Source organism: Sycon ciliatum, chromosome 8 (genome assembly GCF_964019385.1).
Source record: "Sycon ciliatum chromosome 8, ocSycCili1.1, whole genome shotgun sequence".
Lineage (NCBI taxonomy): Eukaryota > Metazoa > Porifera > Calcarea > Leucosolenida > Sycettidae > Sycon > Sycon ciliatum.
This window is the reverse complement of record NC_088650.1, coordinates 28,606,062-28,624,307: the sequence shown is the minus strand read 5'-3', so window position 1 is coordinate 28,624,307 and position 18,246 is coordinate 28,606,062. Positions and strand designations below refer to the sequence as shown.

The following is an 18,246-nucleotide window of genomic DNA, read 5'->3' as shown; positions in this document are numbered from 1 at the left end:
ACACGGAGAACTGGTCCACCCAGAGTTTCCGGAAGGGAATGTTTTGTTGCAGGCAGCACTGGAGAGGGCAAGACGACAAGTAGCGAGGGCGAAACCAGCGCTGCTGGAGGTCCAAGCCAGAGCACCTGGCTGCTTTGCGGGCAACATACTACTGTATACCATTAGCTGTGTATGTGTGTGTGCGCGTGCATGTGTGCGCGTGTTTGTGTGTGTGGGTGCGTGCATGTGTGTGTGCGTGTGCATGCGCGTGCATGTGTGTGTGCGCGCGCGTGCATATGTGTGTGCGAGTGTGCATGTGTGTGCGAGCGTGCATGTGTGCGCGCGCGCACGTGCATGTGCGTGCTAGGCGTTTTCCTTTGTTGGTGACACCACCCCAGGCTACTACTGGTGTTGGGGCGCGGTGTTGCCACAGCCACTGCGGCCAGTGCGATCCGTGTTTCAGGTCGTTGGTGGGTTTTAGATTCCGCAATTGTCGACAAGGTGTGCGCCGTGTGTGTGTGTGTGTGTGTGTGTGTGTGTGTGTGTGTGTGTGTGTGTGTGAAACCCGACAGCATTGGTGTGATGTTGTCCGAAGGGACATCCATCACTTACATCTTGAAGGATATTGGTTCGACACTGCACAGCAGCGAGGAGAGTGGCGCACAGCATTCAGAATTGCTTCACCACCACAGCCGGCCTCCCGTGATCGGATTCAGTGTAGTATTTGTAACATTTCCTTTTCGAAGAGCGGCCTGCCATGCCACAAGTGTACTCAAGAGCGTCGCAAACCTGTAGCAGACCAGTCTGGCAGCAGCCAATGCACTGTATGTCTTCGCTGGTTTCGCAGTCATGGCAGACTGACATAGTCGGATTCGGCAGCTGGTTCATGTGTGTGTGTGCGTACGCACGCGCGTGCCTGGGAGACTGCATAGTCGCATTCGGCAGCTGGTTCATGTGTGTGTGCGGGCACACACGCATGCGCATAAGCGTGTTTGTGCGCACGTGCCTGGGAGACTGCATAGTCGGATTCGGCAGCTGGTTCATGTGTGTGTGTGTGTGCGCACGCGCGCGCGCGCGTGTTTGTGTGGATTCGGCAGCTGGTTCATGTGTGTGTGTGTGCGAGCGTGCATGCCTGGGAGACTGTATAGTTGGATTCGGCAGCTGGTTCGTGTGTGTGCGCGTGCCTGGGAGACTGCATAGTCGGATTATTCAGCTGCTTCAAGTGTGTGTGTGTGTGTGTGTGTGTGTGTGTGTGCGCACGCGTGTGGGTGCGCCGCGGCATGCATGCATGTATGTATGTGACATCATGTTATATCGGTAGTTATCTGTGGATTACTATGTTCTGCGGTGGACTGCGACAGCACACATTATGTGCCAAGATGTGCACCTGGTGATTTGCAACTGTGTTATGTTGAGTTGAAAATGAGCAATGACAGATAGCTTTTGGTGCTGTATGAGTGTGTTAGGAAATCAATAGCCAATTCCAACCTCTTGCATTGGCCGTCAGGTTGGATAGGATCAGCGCGTGCATTTACAACAGTGTGGTGACGTACTTCCTATTGTACTACTGTAATGTCACATTAGCTTCAGTGTTCATATAATAATAATACTGGAGTATTCTACGTATTCACTACTATTCAGTAATCGAGTGGTTATTACTTTTGAAATATACTTCACTCACCAATTCATTGCTCGCTATTATCTACAAGTTCCAGTCCAGTATGATGAAGTAAAGAGGCGATTTATCCAGCCAAGTAGAGGAACTTGGGATACGAAATCCAAGAGAAATCATGAGGGTTTTCTCAGTTCGGCCATTCACGAATGTAATTGTTATTCTTCAACGCAAACTGAGTAATATTTGACCTTGAACAGGATGAAAAGAAGTTCATGCTCGGGGCAGTCGTCATTTGCTCCAGAAGGTTACTCACTACAGTCTACGCCGATTGGCCTAGGAAGTCGTGAACAAATATGTCGAGAGATATTTAGGACATTCTTGGAAGTCAGTTCTGAACGATTGCATTGTAACTACAAACAGTAGTGACTTTGCTGCATGCAGTTTGCATCCCGATTCATAATTCTCAGCGGCAAAAAAATTCGAATCTAGTTTTGTGCACTGGTTTCCGCGTTATGTGCACTCGTGGTATCTGCTCATGGCTTCAAAAAATGAGAATCCGTGAACAAGCGCAAAAATATCAAGCGAAGAAGGCGAAAATGGCCGCTGCTGTCAGTGAGCAAAGTTGGATGTTTGGCGTCTTCTGTGACCTCCCTGGATCAGTTTCGAACTGTCCAACAAGTGGAAATCGCTTCAGGATACCATCGTGAAGCGGTGTGCCGAAGGACGATTTGTCCCTCTCTGGGTGCAACGGTCGATGCTAAAACAGCCGATTCTGAGATTTGGCTCATGGACTATAAAGGTCAGTCGCTGGTCGCGCAATGCATGTGGTCGCTGTTTCCGGTCCAGTTTCTACGCAGACCTGCTGGTGCATGGGAAACTATTCTTAATTATTAACAGCAGACGGTCTCTAATACCAGAGGTCTCTTAGCCAGCTAGTTGTTCTGTGTTCTGAAGTTTTTAGAACTCTAGAACTCACCGGACTTACAACTAAAAACATTTAAGCAGTCTGAAACGAGGAACTCATATCTTATATCCTCTCTGTGTGGACCGACACCCCCCCCCCCCCCCCTCCCTCTCCCTTCCATCCTTCTGGTGCAGTTTGTTTTGATTTCCCCTCATATCCTCTCCATTTGCTTCTTTTCGTTCAGCAGTGCTGCGGCTCATTTTGGTAATTGTTTGCTGATTTGAAGTTTGGGTTTACAGGGTGTTAGTGGCCGTCATGACGAGTTTCCTTTGGGAACGGACAAGATAATTTCCTTTTTCCTCTATTTTTGAAGTTTTTTTAACCAACGTCCAAACAAAATGTGCCAGACCAAAACCTGTTCAATGTGGGATGGAGTTGACAACCATGAAGAGGGGACGATGAGCCATTCGATACGCATACTGTATACAAAGTGTCCAGAGTCCTTATACATGTACGTGTAGGTTATAACCGTTAAACCGACCGTTAGCTTAGCAGTTAGCCGTTAGGGGTAAAACCGTGACCGTTTGAGCCCTAATACAAAGTGTCTAGAGTCCTTGCTGCAAATAGTGCTCAACTCATACTGTATACACGTAGGTACGTGCTATCGTATTTCAGCTAGAATCGTGCCCATGCATATTGGGCAGCATCGTCTACATAAACAGGGTGGTTGGTATGGAAGAGCAACTACTTCTACTTCATAGTCCATGTACGTATGGTTGTCAGCAGTTTTACTACAATGTAGCTGCATGGTCGATCTACAGTCGTCGCCAAAAATTCCGGCCAATGCAATGCCAGCTCAGTGTATGGTAAATGGGCATGCACTACCGACGGTACTGGCTGCACTGCACATACAATGACTATAATTATTGACTCCCTGCATGCGCTCAGTGCTGTGCTGGTAGAGTCTACGGACGGTCAGTGATACATGCATACCACTATGTCACCATGAAGCACCGCCATGAACGTGTACCATACCACTGATGTTCTATCCATGGTATCGGTATTAGCCGGATTGTTTTGGCGGCACTCTAGTAAACCCTTTTATATCCATGGGTAACTTTACAAACTTTTAAAAATTATTAATTACACCTGGATATTCAAATTTTCAAATGCCATTATGGGATATATGACTGTATATCTTGCCACTAAGTTGTTAGCATAAATGAAGATAATGTCAAGATCAATATAGCATGAAAGAGTATGTCTCCTTTCTATGGGCTACAGCGCTGCACCCTGCCTTTATACAGCTCCATCCGAGCAGTGTAGAAAATCAAATGAAAAACAAACAACAACAAACCCTGAGGTTTGAATGAATTAACATTAAGACAGGAGTACACACATCCAAAATGTCAACGGCTATCTCGCCAGGACTTGAACAAATCAAGCAAGAACTGGTGTTCAGGTAGGAGAGAGAGAGAGAAGGTACATGTATAGAGTAAATGAGTAGAGGACATGAAGTCATGATCCAAGCAAGTCAAGTAAACAAGGTAGCATGACACACTCTGCTGACTATTCCATGAGCACAGTCACCGCATTGGCATCTCTTCGTTATGTACACAGAAAACTTCATCAAATCGTCATAGTATATACAGTCCTGAACGACTTCGTGTGCTTTGAGACAGATTGAATTCAGCACAGCTGCCGGTGAATGGGGGCATGCCGGCAGCAAGACGATCACTGCAATTGAAGGTGAGACGGGGGAGGGGGGGGGGGGTAAGCAAGATGATCAAGTATCATGCGACGGCTAGCTGAGAATGCTGGGAAAAGAAAGATGCGCATGTAGCTGTGACTGATTGTGATATCAGGTTGGCAGTGTGATGACTGATTGCGTTGTAATCAAGCGGTAGCAGGTGTAGAGACTTTTTTTAAACTACTAGTAAGGGTTACTTGGCCCGCTGGTACATGTATCAAGCGCATACATAGCTCGTATAGTCAGCGTAGTCCAATTACCACACCAGGAAATGGCCGTCATAGGCACATGTACTGCATAGTCCAAATATGCAGAAGGGCGCCTATGAGGTTGCCGGCGGTACATCATCGGGTCACCACACCACATACCAGGGGCGTAGGAGGGGTTTTGGAAGTGGTACGACCGAAAGTGGGCGCGGCCGAAGGCCGTTTTGGAGGGGGGTGCGGGGGACCTCCCCCGGGAAAATTTTGTAAAAAAGACACAAAATCCTGCGTTCTGGGAACTTCTGGCACACTTCTGGCATAGTTTATAAAGTCATAGAATAATTTCACGGTCAGAAGAGACGTGCATGGACATGCGCAGATGCATGGCAGATCTACGAGTACGAGTCAAGAAAAAGGTCAAAGTCTGATGCGCATATGCATCGATGGATCCTAATTTTTATTACGGTTTTGCACGTTCCGGACGGACCACACTTTTCGAAAAGTGGTACGGCCATGGTCGTACCAGTCGTAGCGGGTGCTACGCCCCTGCATACGGTATGCGAGCTATGCCCAGTTTATGTTGGGTCGGGTCATCCAGTGATAGCACAATTCGCCTGAATCATGTGTCAACATCCGCACGCCTGTTGTCTATTTTAGACGACTGACGTAACATTGTAACTCACACTCCGCGGACTCTTGTATGATGACTTGCTCAGGAGACGGAGGCAGGTGAGTGTAAGAGGCTGTCCGGATGTGTCGGCCGCCAACTCGAGAGACCGGAGTGAGGGATGTGCATTGACACCATGCACAAACGCAGCAACATCGTCGTCGGATATCTTCTCCTGCTGCAATTGCTTACTCCTCTCCTTAATGGCCAGACATCTCATCATTGGCCAGGCAATGCGAAGGTTTTCTGCCAGGATACTGAAATGTTGAGGGAAGCCAGACTCCAAAAGTCGAAATACTACTAGGCATGATGCATTACCCAGTGCCTTGCAAATCATGTTCACATGCTCTCCACTGATGCCTCTGCAATCCCCAATATGGATTTTCTGAAGACGGGGAACATTGGAAAGAGCTTCGGCTAGGAGCAGTGGTGCACGGGTGCATTCGGTGTGGTTGTCTTCTGCGGCTGCTGCATTTTGATCACTACACGATAGCTGAGAATCATCTGGGCCTGAAGTCATGCTGTCGTTGCCTAGGCTACATGACCGAAGAAGGATAGTTCTCAGGTGAGTACACGAAGACTTGATAATGGAGATCAGCTGCCGCCAATGCCCAGTGCATTGGTCCACGCTTAGGTATTTGATATTGGTGCACTTCTGCAGTGATACTGGTAACATAACTTGGTTGACGGCGTCCATACTAAGAATGTACACATTGAACACGCAGGCATGGTGGACATCAATGGCAACATCATAGGCACGGGGGACTGCAGGAAGGTCGCGACCGGAGAACAGCAATCTCATACATTGAAATGCGTCAGCTATACTGGACATAGGGTGCTGCACTCCGCCATGGTGACGATTATACTCCGCATAGCAGAGCACGGCAAGATCCAAGTTAACACTGTGTTCATCTTTTATTTCCTTGTGCAAGCCACTCTTCTGGGAAACTGGTTCACCAGCCGTTCCAGTAATGAGAGAGTGGGCAAGGGAATCTTTGCCCATGCAGCGCAGAGCAGCAGCCAACGAACCACGAGTTGCGTCTGGACAACGATCTACCCAGATGAGGAGAAGCTCCTTCAGGAAATCATTAGTGCTAGCATTCTTGCCATTCTTACATCGCCTCTCCACCAACCGTTCACCACTGCGACCTCCTATCCGTTCACTGAGCAACTCTTCGGCAAGGCGTCGGCTCTCATGATCATTCAGCCATGCGCTTAGGGGTTCGACCATATCCAGTGGGAAGACTTGTGATGCTACATCAAACGTTTCATCACACTCGTCATCCGACTCTTCCCAGTACTGTGTTCTTACCTTGGTAGATGCTGTCCGTGTCAGAAGGCTGTTGATCAAACAGTCGGCTTTCTCTGTATCCAGCTGGGCCGCCAACAGCATCCAGAAAGTTCGTAGGTGAGAGCTTTGGGGACCGAGCAACTCCACCAGGCGTACAACATGTGTCAGTGTTGTTGCCTTTTTCACGGCCACATAGCGTGCAGCCAGGGACTCTTGCAGGGTCAGATGACTGAACATCCACAACCTGTCCGTATCCTTGCTTGTATTATCAGCTAGCACGAGCAGGCCCAGTGATTTCGCCTCTCTGGCGATGGAGTATGTCTGCAGATCACCATCGGTGAAAACCAGCTGTTTCCTGTTCAGCATGTTGAATGCGCATCTGCCAAGACCAAGTATGAGGGATTGCAGGTCAGTCGGAATTGCTCTCCAATTCTTGTAGGACTCGCCGGAATGACACTCCGCTACTTGGATGACCATCATGTCGAAGATATCTGACAGGCAGCGGGGTAGTACGCGATTGCGGCAGTGGAACATCTTGCATGTTTGCATGGCCAGGAAAGGTGTTGCCATCATGCTGCCAAGATGCTGGTCGTCACGTACTGCCGCTACCAGAGCGGACGCCTCCTCCGGTTTTCTCAGCACCTTTCTAATGTACTCCTCCACATCTTCTGGACGGAAACCGACAAGTTCTACTCGCCTATCAAACTGCTTTCTTCCACACAGGCTCAGTAGTTCAACACACGGCCGCGACGTCACCACCATACGCAGTCCCTTTGCCTTGGATCCGTTGATGATATCCCGAACAAAACCACTGCAGTCACTTAACCGGATCTCGTCGAGGCCGTCCAACACGAGGCACACGCGGTGCGCTTGACGGCGCACAAAATCATCGATGCTCCTGCGCTCCTCACTCGTAAACTCTCCTTGCTCTTCCACGCCAAGCAGAGCACAGATATTCGTCGCCTCTCTGACCTCCTTGTTTCGTAGCTTACGTGCAACCACCAGGTCAAATGACGTCCACATTTCATTTCTGGCCCATTTCAATGGAGCCACTCTGGTGAAGATGAACGTTTTACCGCATCCTGCGCTGGCAACAGCCATGATGCGATATGTGCGTTGACCGCTAGAAAACTCCAGCATCTGCTCATCATCCAGCTTGAAGAGACTTTCAATTGAGATGTTCTCTAAACTATCAGCTGCCCTAGTGAAAACGTGCTCCACTCGCCACATGTCGCCTGTTGAATCAAAACTCGGGTTGCGGAACTCCTCTTGAAGCTCAGGTCTAGACAAAATGATTAGATGCACATGCACATCTGAAACGCTTGGCTCGCTCAGCCCCTCATCTACCATTCCTTCTCCCATGTCCACGGTGGCGCCGACATACTCCTCCACAAGCAAATCCTTCAGTCTACGCACTGCCTCCGGTATAACCCTTGCCTCGCCCGCGCGGGCAGCACACCCGGAATTTGCTTCTGTGCGGCCGGAATCGCTCGCTCTGCTTTCATTGGCACTACTGGCATTATCGTCGCTCTGCCGGGCAAACCTCGCTATATAACTACCGGTACTAGTACTACCATTCGTGGTCTCTTTGCACGCCATGACGACAGTCAGTGCGTAGGACTACGCGTTCCAACTGACAGCAACGACCAGGTTACATTTTTGGAAAATAACCGATCCTTGAACCGCTGCTGCTGAAAAAGCGTGCCTCTCTTGTCAAGTAAGTTGATGTAAATCTACACGGTCAGGCAGGGCTCACCACGACCATACAAAAAGCGTCGACCACCATTTTGACAACATGGCGATGCCGCCAAGGCCAGAGTTTGTGCAGTCATAGCGGCTACGCACCCGAGTTCGTGCTGATCGATGTACAGCGATCATCGGATGTACAATCTAGTCGTAAAATACCGGTATTTTACGACTCCCTCGTCTACTCTGTACAGCAAAGGGCCAGTGCCGAAGCGAATATTGTTGTTTGATGTTGGGAAAGACACGCGGAGAAGACGTCCTTTCTCCAAGCCATCTTGGTCATGTTTCTCAACCCGCTGGTGGGTGTCGACCAAGATATGTCCGTGAGGTACTGGTGAACTGGAGTCCTGGCATCTACAAGAATTTGCCGCGCCTAGCTAACCAATGTTGTCAGTAGAACTCAGCGTTTCCTGATCGCGACTCGGCACACTCTTTTCTGCTTGGCCTCGCAGCTTTCACGCTGCGAGTGGGGAGATTCCTGGCCACAAATGAATCCCTAAAGGGGCACTCCGGCTTCATTTTCGACGCCGAGTTTTCGATGCCAAGACGAAGGTAGGTGAAAGAGAGAAGACCCCTCGAACAAGAACGAGTCTCCAGAAGCGATCGAGTCGAGCAGGAAGACGACTTTTGAATTTCGCCGAGCGAGCGCTGATGACGTAATGAGGGATTAGCTTGCCAGTGGAAATGCATCTGCGCACATACATTTCACACACTTTTTGGCCAATTTTCAATCGAAGAGGAGGTTGTTTTCTATGTTCTCTCAACGTCGTGAGCGATCCCGTCTTCTATACCCTTCCAGGTACCCTGAAGGTCCTCCAGAGGAGAATTTATCTCCAGCAAAGCGTTGTTGACCCGCTAAATTCGTCTCGAGACATATTCAACCAGTGCAGTGCTGATAAATGTAGAATATTGAATCTGTGATAATTGTCGACGATGGAGAGAGAGGTTGATAGCCGCTGTCGCAGGAAAAGTGAAGCTGCTGGAAGTAACGACGGGGAGCTTGTTAGCATCACATGAGCATCCAGACTTCAAAGCAGCTTGACGGAATCGGGGAGTACTGACTATTTGTCTCGCCCTCATTTTAGTGAATTTCATGACCAGAAATTATTCGATCAGGATCCCTTCTACAAGATGTGTAGTGTAGTACAGGTGATTTCTGAACTTGACGATATGGAGACGGACCAGTAGACCTACCAACAACGTGTACCTGCAGGAAATTCACCCAATGCTATTGCTATCCTCTTCAGTGGCTGTTGTTTTTTAGTAAAAATATGTTCACTTCTCTCAACATACTCCTGCATGGCAGCAAGAAGGTGCGCTATGGAACGCCACAATCTTCGCCCATGGCTGTGGATGAAGCAGGGTCAAGTCATGGCAGTACATATACTTGAAACAGATGAGAAATTGAAGTTCATTTGTGATGGGAAGTTTGACAGCCCCAGTGACCGAGTCGAGCGTTGTCTTTTGCCGTGGCACAAATTGCTGAAGAATCCGAGATGGTCTTGGAACTATGCACATGGATACTACCAGAAATAATGGAGGCATGAACCATTGTGGAATGGGACAGCTCACGGAGAATACTGGAATAGCTCAAGTATCTCTAGGTGATTGTAAATCCTGTTCTGGCTGATAGCTTCGGCCTGCTGCGCCAGTCCATGTACAACGATGGGAACATGCATTTCTGTTTTCTACATATTTGCCGGCTACTATACTGTGGTATTACAGTTGCAGGTCCCTTATATAGAAATATGTTCAACCCCCCCCCCCCCCCCCCCCCTCCTACATGCCCACATTATAAATATGAACTAACAATTTCACTGTTGGACTCGCCGGCGGCTAGAGAGCAAAGGATTAAATTATAGCAAAGAAAAGGACCAGGGAACTACAAGTTACGCTATAATGTCCACGAACAATTTCACTGTATTTGAAATAATTTTGTTTGATACCCTGAGAACTCTGAAACTTTGCAGCACTGTGGATTATATGTGGATACAACATTCATGGAAGGAAAAGTGGAATAATTTCTAACACATTGTTCAAATAATTATAGCACTGAATTGTTGAGATTATGAGCACATTCCGATCAGCGCTCTACATATATATAAGCGGTGGCAATCGTTAGGAATAGGTCGGGAGTTGTCAGGGTGCTCTAGTATTATGAGAGAATGTTTTGTTTGTCTAATCGACGGCTCGTTTGAAGCCAGAGTTGTTTGAACTTGTTTCAGTCGACTTGATTCTAGACAGTAGTCGAAGGAGTACTATGAAGTATACACCAGACGTAGTCCGTAAGGTATCTCGTGAGAATTCTGTCGGTACACATCAGGTATCAGCTTGCAAAGATGGCTCCTCTCTGTTTCTTGAAAGCCTGTCTAGTTGGACTGTGGCTCCAGTGATTCCCTTCTCAGAGCAGATACCATAATTATTACCCAATACGGTCAATGCATATTGGACAGACCTGTGTGCACAACAGAAATAGTGGAGAGAAATCTCTCAGCTCATAAACACATCATTGAAGTTTGAACTGCCGTTGTTTGTAGCCATCAGTATAAACCTATCTACTATAAGAATAATGTGCAAAAAAACCTCTATAACTACAGCTAGGGCCATGGAATTATAAAGCATCTAACTTAGGGAACTGCCAATTCTGGTCTGAGTTGCGTTCGAGCCCTGCAATTCACGATGGCTATCGTATGTTGCATTGACCAGAGATCATATTAAACTTCCAAATGCCACATTGAAACACGCACCACTTTCGAGTACTTTGGTATCCCATTGCGCGAAATCGCGCATCTATGAGCGACATCCACATAAACTGCTGGGACCATGGTTGTGTACTCGAATCTCATTCTGAGCACCCTTTTTTCTTCCTTTTTTCAGCCGTTTTTTTGCAAAAAGTCCTCGAGCTCGATTTTTTTGATCGATCGTTCTTCAAGGAAAGACGAGTGGACAATCGATCAACAGGGCCGAGGACGAATGCGTCTGGTTGGAGTTCTTGCGTGGCACAGGATGACCAGACACACATTATAGATACATTGCGACGATCTAATCTGCACAGTGTTTCCTAATACCGCACGCACGACGGTAAGTACAATTCATGTGATTTCAAATTGTTTGTGATCTACAACGTCGCGAGCAGGACGGAAATACAGCAACAGCACGACAACCGTTATACCAGGCAGTAACCAACAGTCACCTCCGTCACATTCTCCAGATCAGAAGGCAAGTGAGGCAGTGAACATGAAGAAATAAAGTATGAAAGAATGAAAAGTGAATAATTCAAAAAAATCTCAGAAACGTTGAACGTAAAAAACACTGAGAACAAGAAAAGTGACTTACTTCGATGGCAAAAGACAAAGCGAATGTTCCTCGTATGGACCTGGCTCTTGCGGAATCAGCCACACTGTGGAACCATGTGTTTGATTCCACAAGGGATGGCTACCTGCTCCTCACCAACCAGCCTCCACGACGGTGGTAAAGTCGCCAAAAATACGAAAGTTGAACATTTTGTGCATGCATGCAATAGAAAATTTGTGCTGAGTATGTCGAGTGGCCATTCGCACAGGACAAAGCCGTTGCGCAAGCTGTGACCCTGAAATTTCGTCCATTGGTAGCGAGGGTAACCCTGAGCTGGAAAGTGTAAGGGATGGCATGCTACACTCCCCCGTATACGCTTGACAGCACGATTTGAGGCGTGGAGTAGTAATATACCAGTATCTTACTACCCCCTGATACCTGATGCATGGACGTCGTCATCTTCATCCCGCAGATCGAAAATGTACAGGTGTCGCGTGATTTCGCGCAATGCCACCAAATGGGCATTCGTTCCCGGGGTGAGAGGCGTCACTATTCGTTATGCCTGAATCAGATTTCATTGACCCCAACTGTCATGAAGAATCATTTTTACTTTGACTGAATTTCAGTACCAGTTGTAGAACTGCAGAATCAATTTTGTTGTATTTGGGCAACCATTTCTCTGCAAACGCTCTATTTGGAAAATAGAATTTTTTTACAAAATGCATATCCTTGATCACGTATTCAGTACTACACGGAATGTTTAGAAAGCGCCAGGGAATAGGAATTTGCTAACGAGAACTCCAGGCCAGGGTACTAGCATACGAACAAAACAAGATAAAACTCACCAGTATACTTGTAATTTTAGTAATTCATGTCGGTGTAATATTCACGATAAGCAACGAGGCACCCTCCAATTTGGTGTAGCCTCTGGCATGGCAAGGTTCTGCCACAGATTTCCAGTACAACGGCCACGGACAAGTGTCCCACTGAGATGCGGTCGCTCGCCCGGACCGCTCCGACGCGGACACCTGCGAAGAGCAGCCTGTGACGTTTATTTTTTTATGACAGAAAACTGCAAAAAAAGTTGGGCTTGTCCCTTTAGTCCTACCCAAACCAGACGTACGTCCATTCGTCAACGTGAGTGAGTTGTCATTTTTCTTGCTTTCGCGCGGAATATTTCTTCGAGTTCACAGTGAGTTTTTCCAGGCAGCGCTCGAGTGCTCATACGGTAAGACGCCAAACTCCGCGGGCGATCGCCAGGGTTGTAAATCTTTTTGAAACGGACTGTAGGATTTCAAACCAACCGGGTACACATGAACCTGGCACAACTCTTGCCACCGGGTCAGAGCCGGGTACATAAGAAGTGCAGCTATTACGTGTAACAGTAGTCAACTGACAGGACCGCTTTTCTAAATACTTCAAGTAGTCGTAAAATACTGCACCACTCCCTGATGTAGTGTATAAATTGTACAATCATGTACATTGTATGAACGTTCTGGGCACTCTGATCTGTGCACACGCCTGCACTACCTGCAGCCTGCCATACCCATCAGTGTCACTGTGTACACCTTGACAACTAAAGGACGCGAGTTCGCGTACACAGCAGGTCAAGAGCCGCTTTTCCACTTCTGTGGACACCACCACCACATGGTCAAGCGTCAGATGCGGCGCATAAATGGAGTGTGTGTGTGTGGGGGGGGGGGTTAGACACAGGGGCGTAGCCAGGATTGTGGCTGAGGGGGGTGCTCACTGGAAGTGTGGGCCTGCGCCCGAAGGGCGGGAAAACGGGGGGGGGGTCCGGGGGCCCTCCCCCGGAAATTTTTTCGATATTGAGTGCCAAATCCTTCATTTTTGCATCTATTTCATTATTAATAATAATATTTTCCATTCCACCAATGATTCAATAAAAAGTCAGATAATCGTATGAAACGCACAGTACTTTGCTACAGAAGTTGGATGGTAAGAGATTGACAGGGTGTGGTTAGACCCAGAATATAATACAGACAATTATTGAAATTTTTGAGGGGGGTGCTTGGGCACCCAAAGCACCCCCCCTGGCTACGCCACTGAGACAAGATCCACCAACCAGAGGTCAAGGGCTGAAATCCCATTTGCCGCATCCATGCGTACCCCTTGAAGTATTGATTGATTTTATTTTACTTCGCAAGTTCAAACGGGTTCCTGGCCCAGTTATATGAAAGCGAAGGGTAGAATTTGCCAAAATCCTAATGAGCAACAGCATAGGCAATATTATCATAGAAGTGGAGTACTATGCGAGCGAGAATACTGAGAAGAAAGGAACATGTCAAAGCCTGACGAAACACAACCTATTTCAGGCATACATAAGGAAGGCAGGCTAGCTTAAAATCTTGCAATCTGGATACGGTGCGCACCTCTCTAGGCAAACTGTTCCACAGCAATGCTCCTGCGGTGGCGAATCTCGTTTGGCCACACCGACTACGAGCTGGCTGGCTGAGCAGACCATTGGCATGCTGATGGCGCGTACTTCTGCCGCTGCATGCTGCTGGTTTGAGAAGCTGGGCTAGAGCAAGGCTAGTGGAGTCATTTAGACAACGCCAGATGAAGATCAGGAGCTTTTGTTTAAAAAGTTCAGTGACGCGGTAAATCGAGTTGGCAGCCAGGAGGGGCTGCATCGCGGAACATGGCGGGCTGCCATCAATGCATCGGATCGCCCGGTTTTGCATGGCTTGCAGACGCTGAAGTTGGGTCACGCGGAGGGCTGCAGAGAAGCTGCAGGCACCATATATCATATCCGGCATGACAATAGCCTTTACATATATCTTGCGCGAGCTGCGGGAGAGGCATCGACGGGCTCGCCACAAGGCGCCTATCTTCCTTGCAACTTTGGTCACTATGGCGCTGACGTGTACATCCCAACTCAGGCGGTTGTCAAGAAAGACACCAAGATACCGCGCAGACTTCACTATCGGTAGAGAGGTATCGCAGCACACGATAGACACCTCAGGCCCGGCATGTTGCGGTGAGATAGTCATTACCTGGCTTTTGGAGGCATTTAAAATTAGGCCGCGTGACTTAACTTCCCCTTTAAAGGGGCACTCCGGCTTGCCAGTGTTATCTTGGTCACACATGTGCAAAAAATTTTTTTTGTGAATGGCCTATAAGCAGCCACATGTACACGTGGCTGCTTTTCATGCATTTTCCAGCGTGTACGCATCATTTCATGCATAGTCATGTGCCATGTGTCAGTCATACATGCAAATCGGCTATAGTGATGCACCGGATATAGTGATAAATTATCGAAAATCAAAGGGGCACGTTATATCCACTATTTACTGTACATAACGAAGAGATGCCGTGCCAATGCGGCTGTGCTCATGGAGTACTCAGCAGAGTGTGGCATGCTACCTTCTTTACTTGACTTGCTTGCATCATGTCCTCTTCTCATTTACTCAATACTCTCTCTCTCTCTCTCTCTCTCTCTCTCTCTCTCTCTCTCTCTCTCTCTCTCTCTCTCTCTCTTTTCTACCTGAACACCAGATCTTGCTTGATTTGTTTTTTTCGTTCAAGTCCTGGCGAGTTAGCTGTTGACATGTTGGAAGCGTGTACTCCTGTCCAAATGTTAATTAATTCAAACCTTAAGGGAAGCGTTTTTTGTTGTTTGTTTTTCGTTTGATTTTTGACACTGTGAGGATGAAGCTGTACTGAAGGCAGGGTGCAGCGTTCTAGCCCATAGAAAGGAGACATACTCTTTAATGCTATATTGATCTTGACATTATCATTTATAATAACAACTAAAACAAGATATACAGTCATAATCCCATAATGGCATTTGAATATCCAGGTGTAATTTATATTTTTTTTAAAGTTTGTAAAGTTAACCATGGATCATTATAAAAGGGTTTACTAGAGTCGCCGCCAAAACAATCCAACCAATGCCAATACCATGGATAGAACACCGGTGGTATGGTATGTGTACGTGCCAAAAAAATCCGGCCAATGCCCACCATGAATACCATGGATAGAACATCAGTGGTAAGGTACATGTTGACTGGCAGTGCTTCATGGTGCATAGTGGCATGCATGTATCACTGACCGGCCGTAGACTCTACCAGCACAGCACCAGTGAGTGCACGCAGGGGGTCATAATAGTCATTGTACATGCAGGGCAGCCAGTACCGTCGGTAGTGCATGCCCATTTACCATACACTGAGCTCATGAGCTAGCAAAGCATTGGCTGGATTTTTGGTGACGACTGTAGATCGACCATGCAGCTACATTGTAGTAAAACTGCTGACAACCATCCGTACATGAACTATGAAGTAGAAATTGCTTTTCCATACCAACCACCCGTGCACCCTGTTTATGTAGGCACTGTCGCCCAATATGCATGGGCACGATTCTAGCTGAAATACGATAGCACGTGAATACTAGTACATGTATACAGTATGCGTATCGTATGGCTCATCGTCCCCTTTTCATGGTTATCAACTCCACCACACATTGAACAGGTTTTGGTCTGTGACATTATTGTTTGTAAGTTGGTTAAAAAAAGTTCAAAAAAAAGAGGAAAAAGTAAATTATCTTGTCTGTTCCCAAAGGAAACTCATGACGGCCACAAACACCCGGTGAACCCAAACTTCAAATCAGCAAACATTTACCAAAATGAGCCGCAGCGCTGCTGAACGAAAAGAAGCAAATGGAGAGGATATGAGGGGAAATCAAAACAAACTGCACCAGAAGGATGGAAGGGAGGGGGGGGGGGTGGCTAAGTGACATCTGGTATTAGAGACCGTCTGCTGTGAATTAGGAGCAGTTTCCCATGCACCAGCAAGTCCGCATAGAAACTGGACCGGAAACAGCGACCACCTGCATTGCGCGACCAGCGACCGACCTTTAGTGTCCCACGTTCGATATCTGACCCCCACACAGAGACCACACCAGTTCTGTCTAGACTGACATGCTCGACCGCAATAGGGATGATGTGCGCTCACATGATGCAGAAGGGAGTGCATCCATGTATGCACTCAAGGGAAACGACAGTTGGCAGTGCAGGGTGTGCTGCACGCACTTGAGCGAGGTGTGATAACTCATGCTTACTTCGTCTGTACTAAATTCGTACTTCAAAGCAGAGCTAATGGGGCTTTGTCATAAAGACCTCTCGTCTGTTAACTCCTTTTTTCGTTGCACTGCGGGGCGGTTGCTCAAACAACTGACAATATTTCACTGTAGTACAAAGGCTTTGGGGCGCTGAGTTGGATTGAGCTGGTTCCAAGTTTCTGCGGCAAACCATTCTACAATGATTTGAACACTGTGAGTCTCGTGGACAATACCCTGACGTCATGAGGCCCGACAGCCCCCCCCCCCCCCCCCCCCGCAGCATCCCCGGGTATGGGGATGTCAAACGAGTGTGTGAACGCAGTGGTGCCAATGCTATAATGAGGTTCTAGTCCAGATTGATTCGGGCAGCTTGACATACGCACAAGAAGGGCAGCTTTCCTGTGAAATGGATGCTTCAGCAGCATCCTCTTGAGGAGCAGCCATAACTTGCATGTTTTGTCTCCGTCAGTCGACCTGTACACACACACACACACACACACACACACACACACACACACACACGCACGCACACACACACGCACACGCTCACACACACACACATACACACACACACAAAACACACACACACACACACACACGCAAAAACAGACACACACACACAAGTTACATGACACAAGTGTGCTGTGCATCACGGAATGCCAAAATCACACAGAAAGCATTACACGACTGTCGGATGCCGAAGAACAAACAGACTAGAAAGTCACCAAGCACAGCATACCGATATATTTATATGCTCAGCACAGTGACTCACATTCACATAGGCTGTTGCTTGTACATGAAACATAAGACCGGCGGCCTAGGCTACAAGGCTGATATCCCAACTTCTTCAGCACCCAGCAATACTGGACACTAGCCCTTGTCGGATACTAGTAATGGCGGCAGAAAAATTGACAGAATTTGGTATGATTTTTCTGGTATGTTTCATGCATGTTTGGTACAGTATGTGCATGAAGAAATGGAGCAGAAGCCAAGGAAGTGGCTGCCATAAAGTTTGTATGGTTCTGCCAATTTCACTGCTTTCCGAGCAGAATCTGCCAATTTTTCCAGCATTATCCGCCAAGGAGCACTGCACATCATCATATAACATAGAACAAAGTTGGTCGTTCTGGGAATAGCAGCCAGAAGATCAGACTCAGAATAGGATTGATTATTCACATACACGTAGATGGTCGCATGGGTGAGTGTATGCACCTTTTACACAGTAGAATGTTTCTATCATGTATCCAACGTCATGTACAGTACTGCTCAATGAAATCCAGTCGGATCACTCAAGTACACGCCGGGCGTTGCGCAGCCCTAGACCTGCAAACACTGGGCTGAGAAATGGTGTAAGGTGCAAACCTTGAGTGATGCGACTGGATTTCATTGAGCGGGACTGTACATGTACCAAGAGTTCATAACCCCCAGGGGGTTATGAACTCTTGCATGTACTTTTAACATGAATGTAGCAGTGTCTGCTCTATAGTCTGTTTCAAAAAGATTTACAATCAGGTTTGGGTCTTAAGGGGGCAGCCTACCCATAAATTTCATATGGCATTCAATTGACCGTACCTTTGGTGTTTCTCAATGGATTTGAGTGAAATTTTGACCACACACTCCTGCCACTATGCTGGCCCTCAGGACATGATTTACAAGTTCTTGCGCCTCACTGACAGGCTTTCCAGGCCGGAAAAACTCAAATTTCCGGCATAGTGCCA

At 47.6% G+C, this 18,246-nt stretch overlaps 1 protein-coding gene and 1 long non-coding RNA gene across 2 annotated transcripts in view; both read left to right on the top strand.

Annotated features, from left to right (window-relative positions):
- LOC135822606 (uncharacterized) overlaps positions 1-1,663 on the top strand; it is a 5,130-nt gene extending 3,467 nt beyond the window's left edge. The window contains exon 2 of the long non-coding RNA XR_010554507.1: positions 1-1,663. This exon is cut by the window's left edge and continues 1,550 nt beyond it. This is a non-coding gene — a long non-coding RNA (uncharacterized LOC135822606).
- A 361-nt stretch (positions 1,664-2,024) lies between these two features.
- The window catches only part of LOC135822605 (ciliogenesis-associated TTC17-interacting protein-like), a 28,576-nt gene continuing 12,354 nt past the window's right edge, over positions 2,025-18,246 (top strand). Inside the window, exon 1 of the mRNA XM_065335421.1 lies at positions 2,025-2,393. The gene's annotated coding sequence lies outside the window, so the exon portion shown is untranslated. The remainder of the gene's footprint in view (positions 2,394-18,246) is intronic.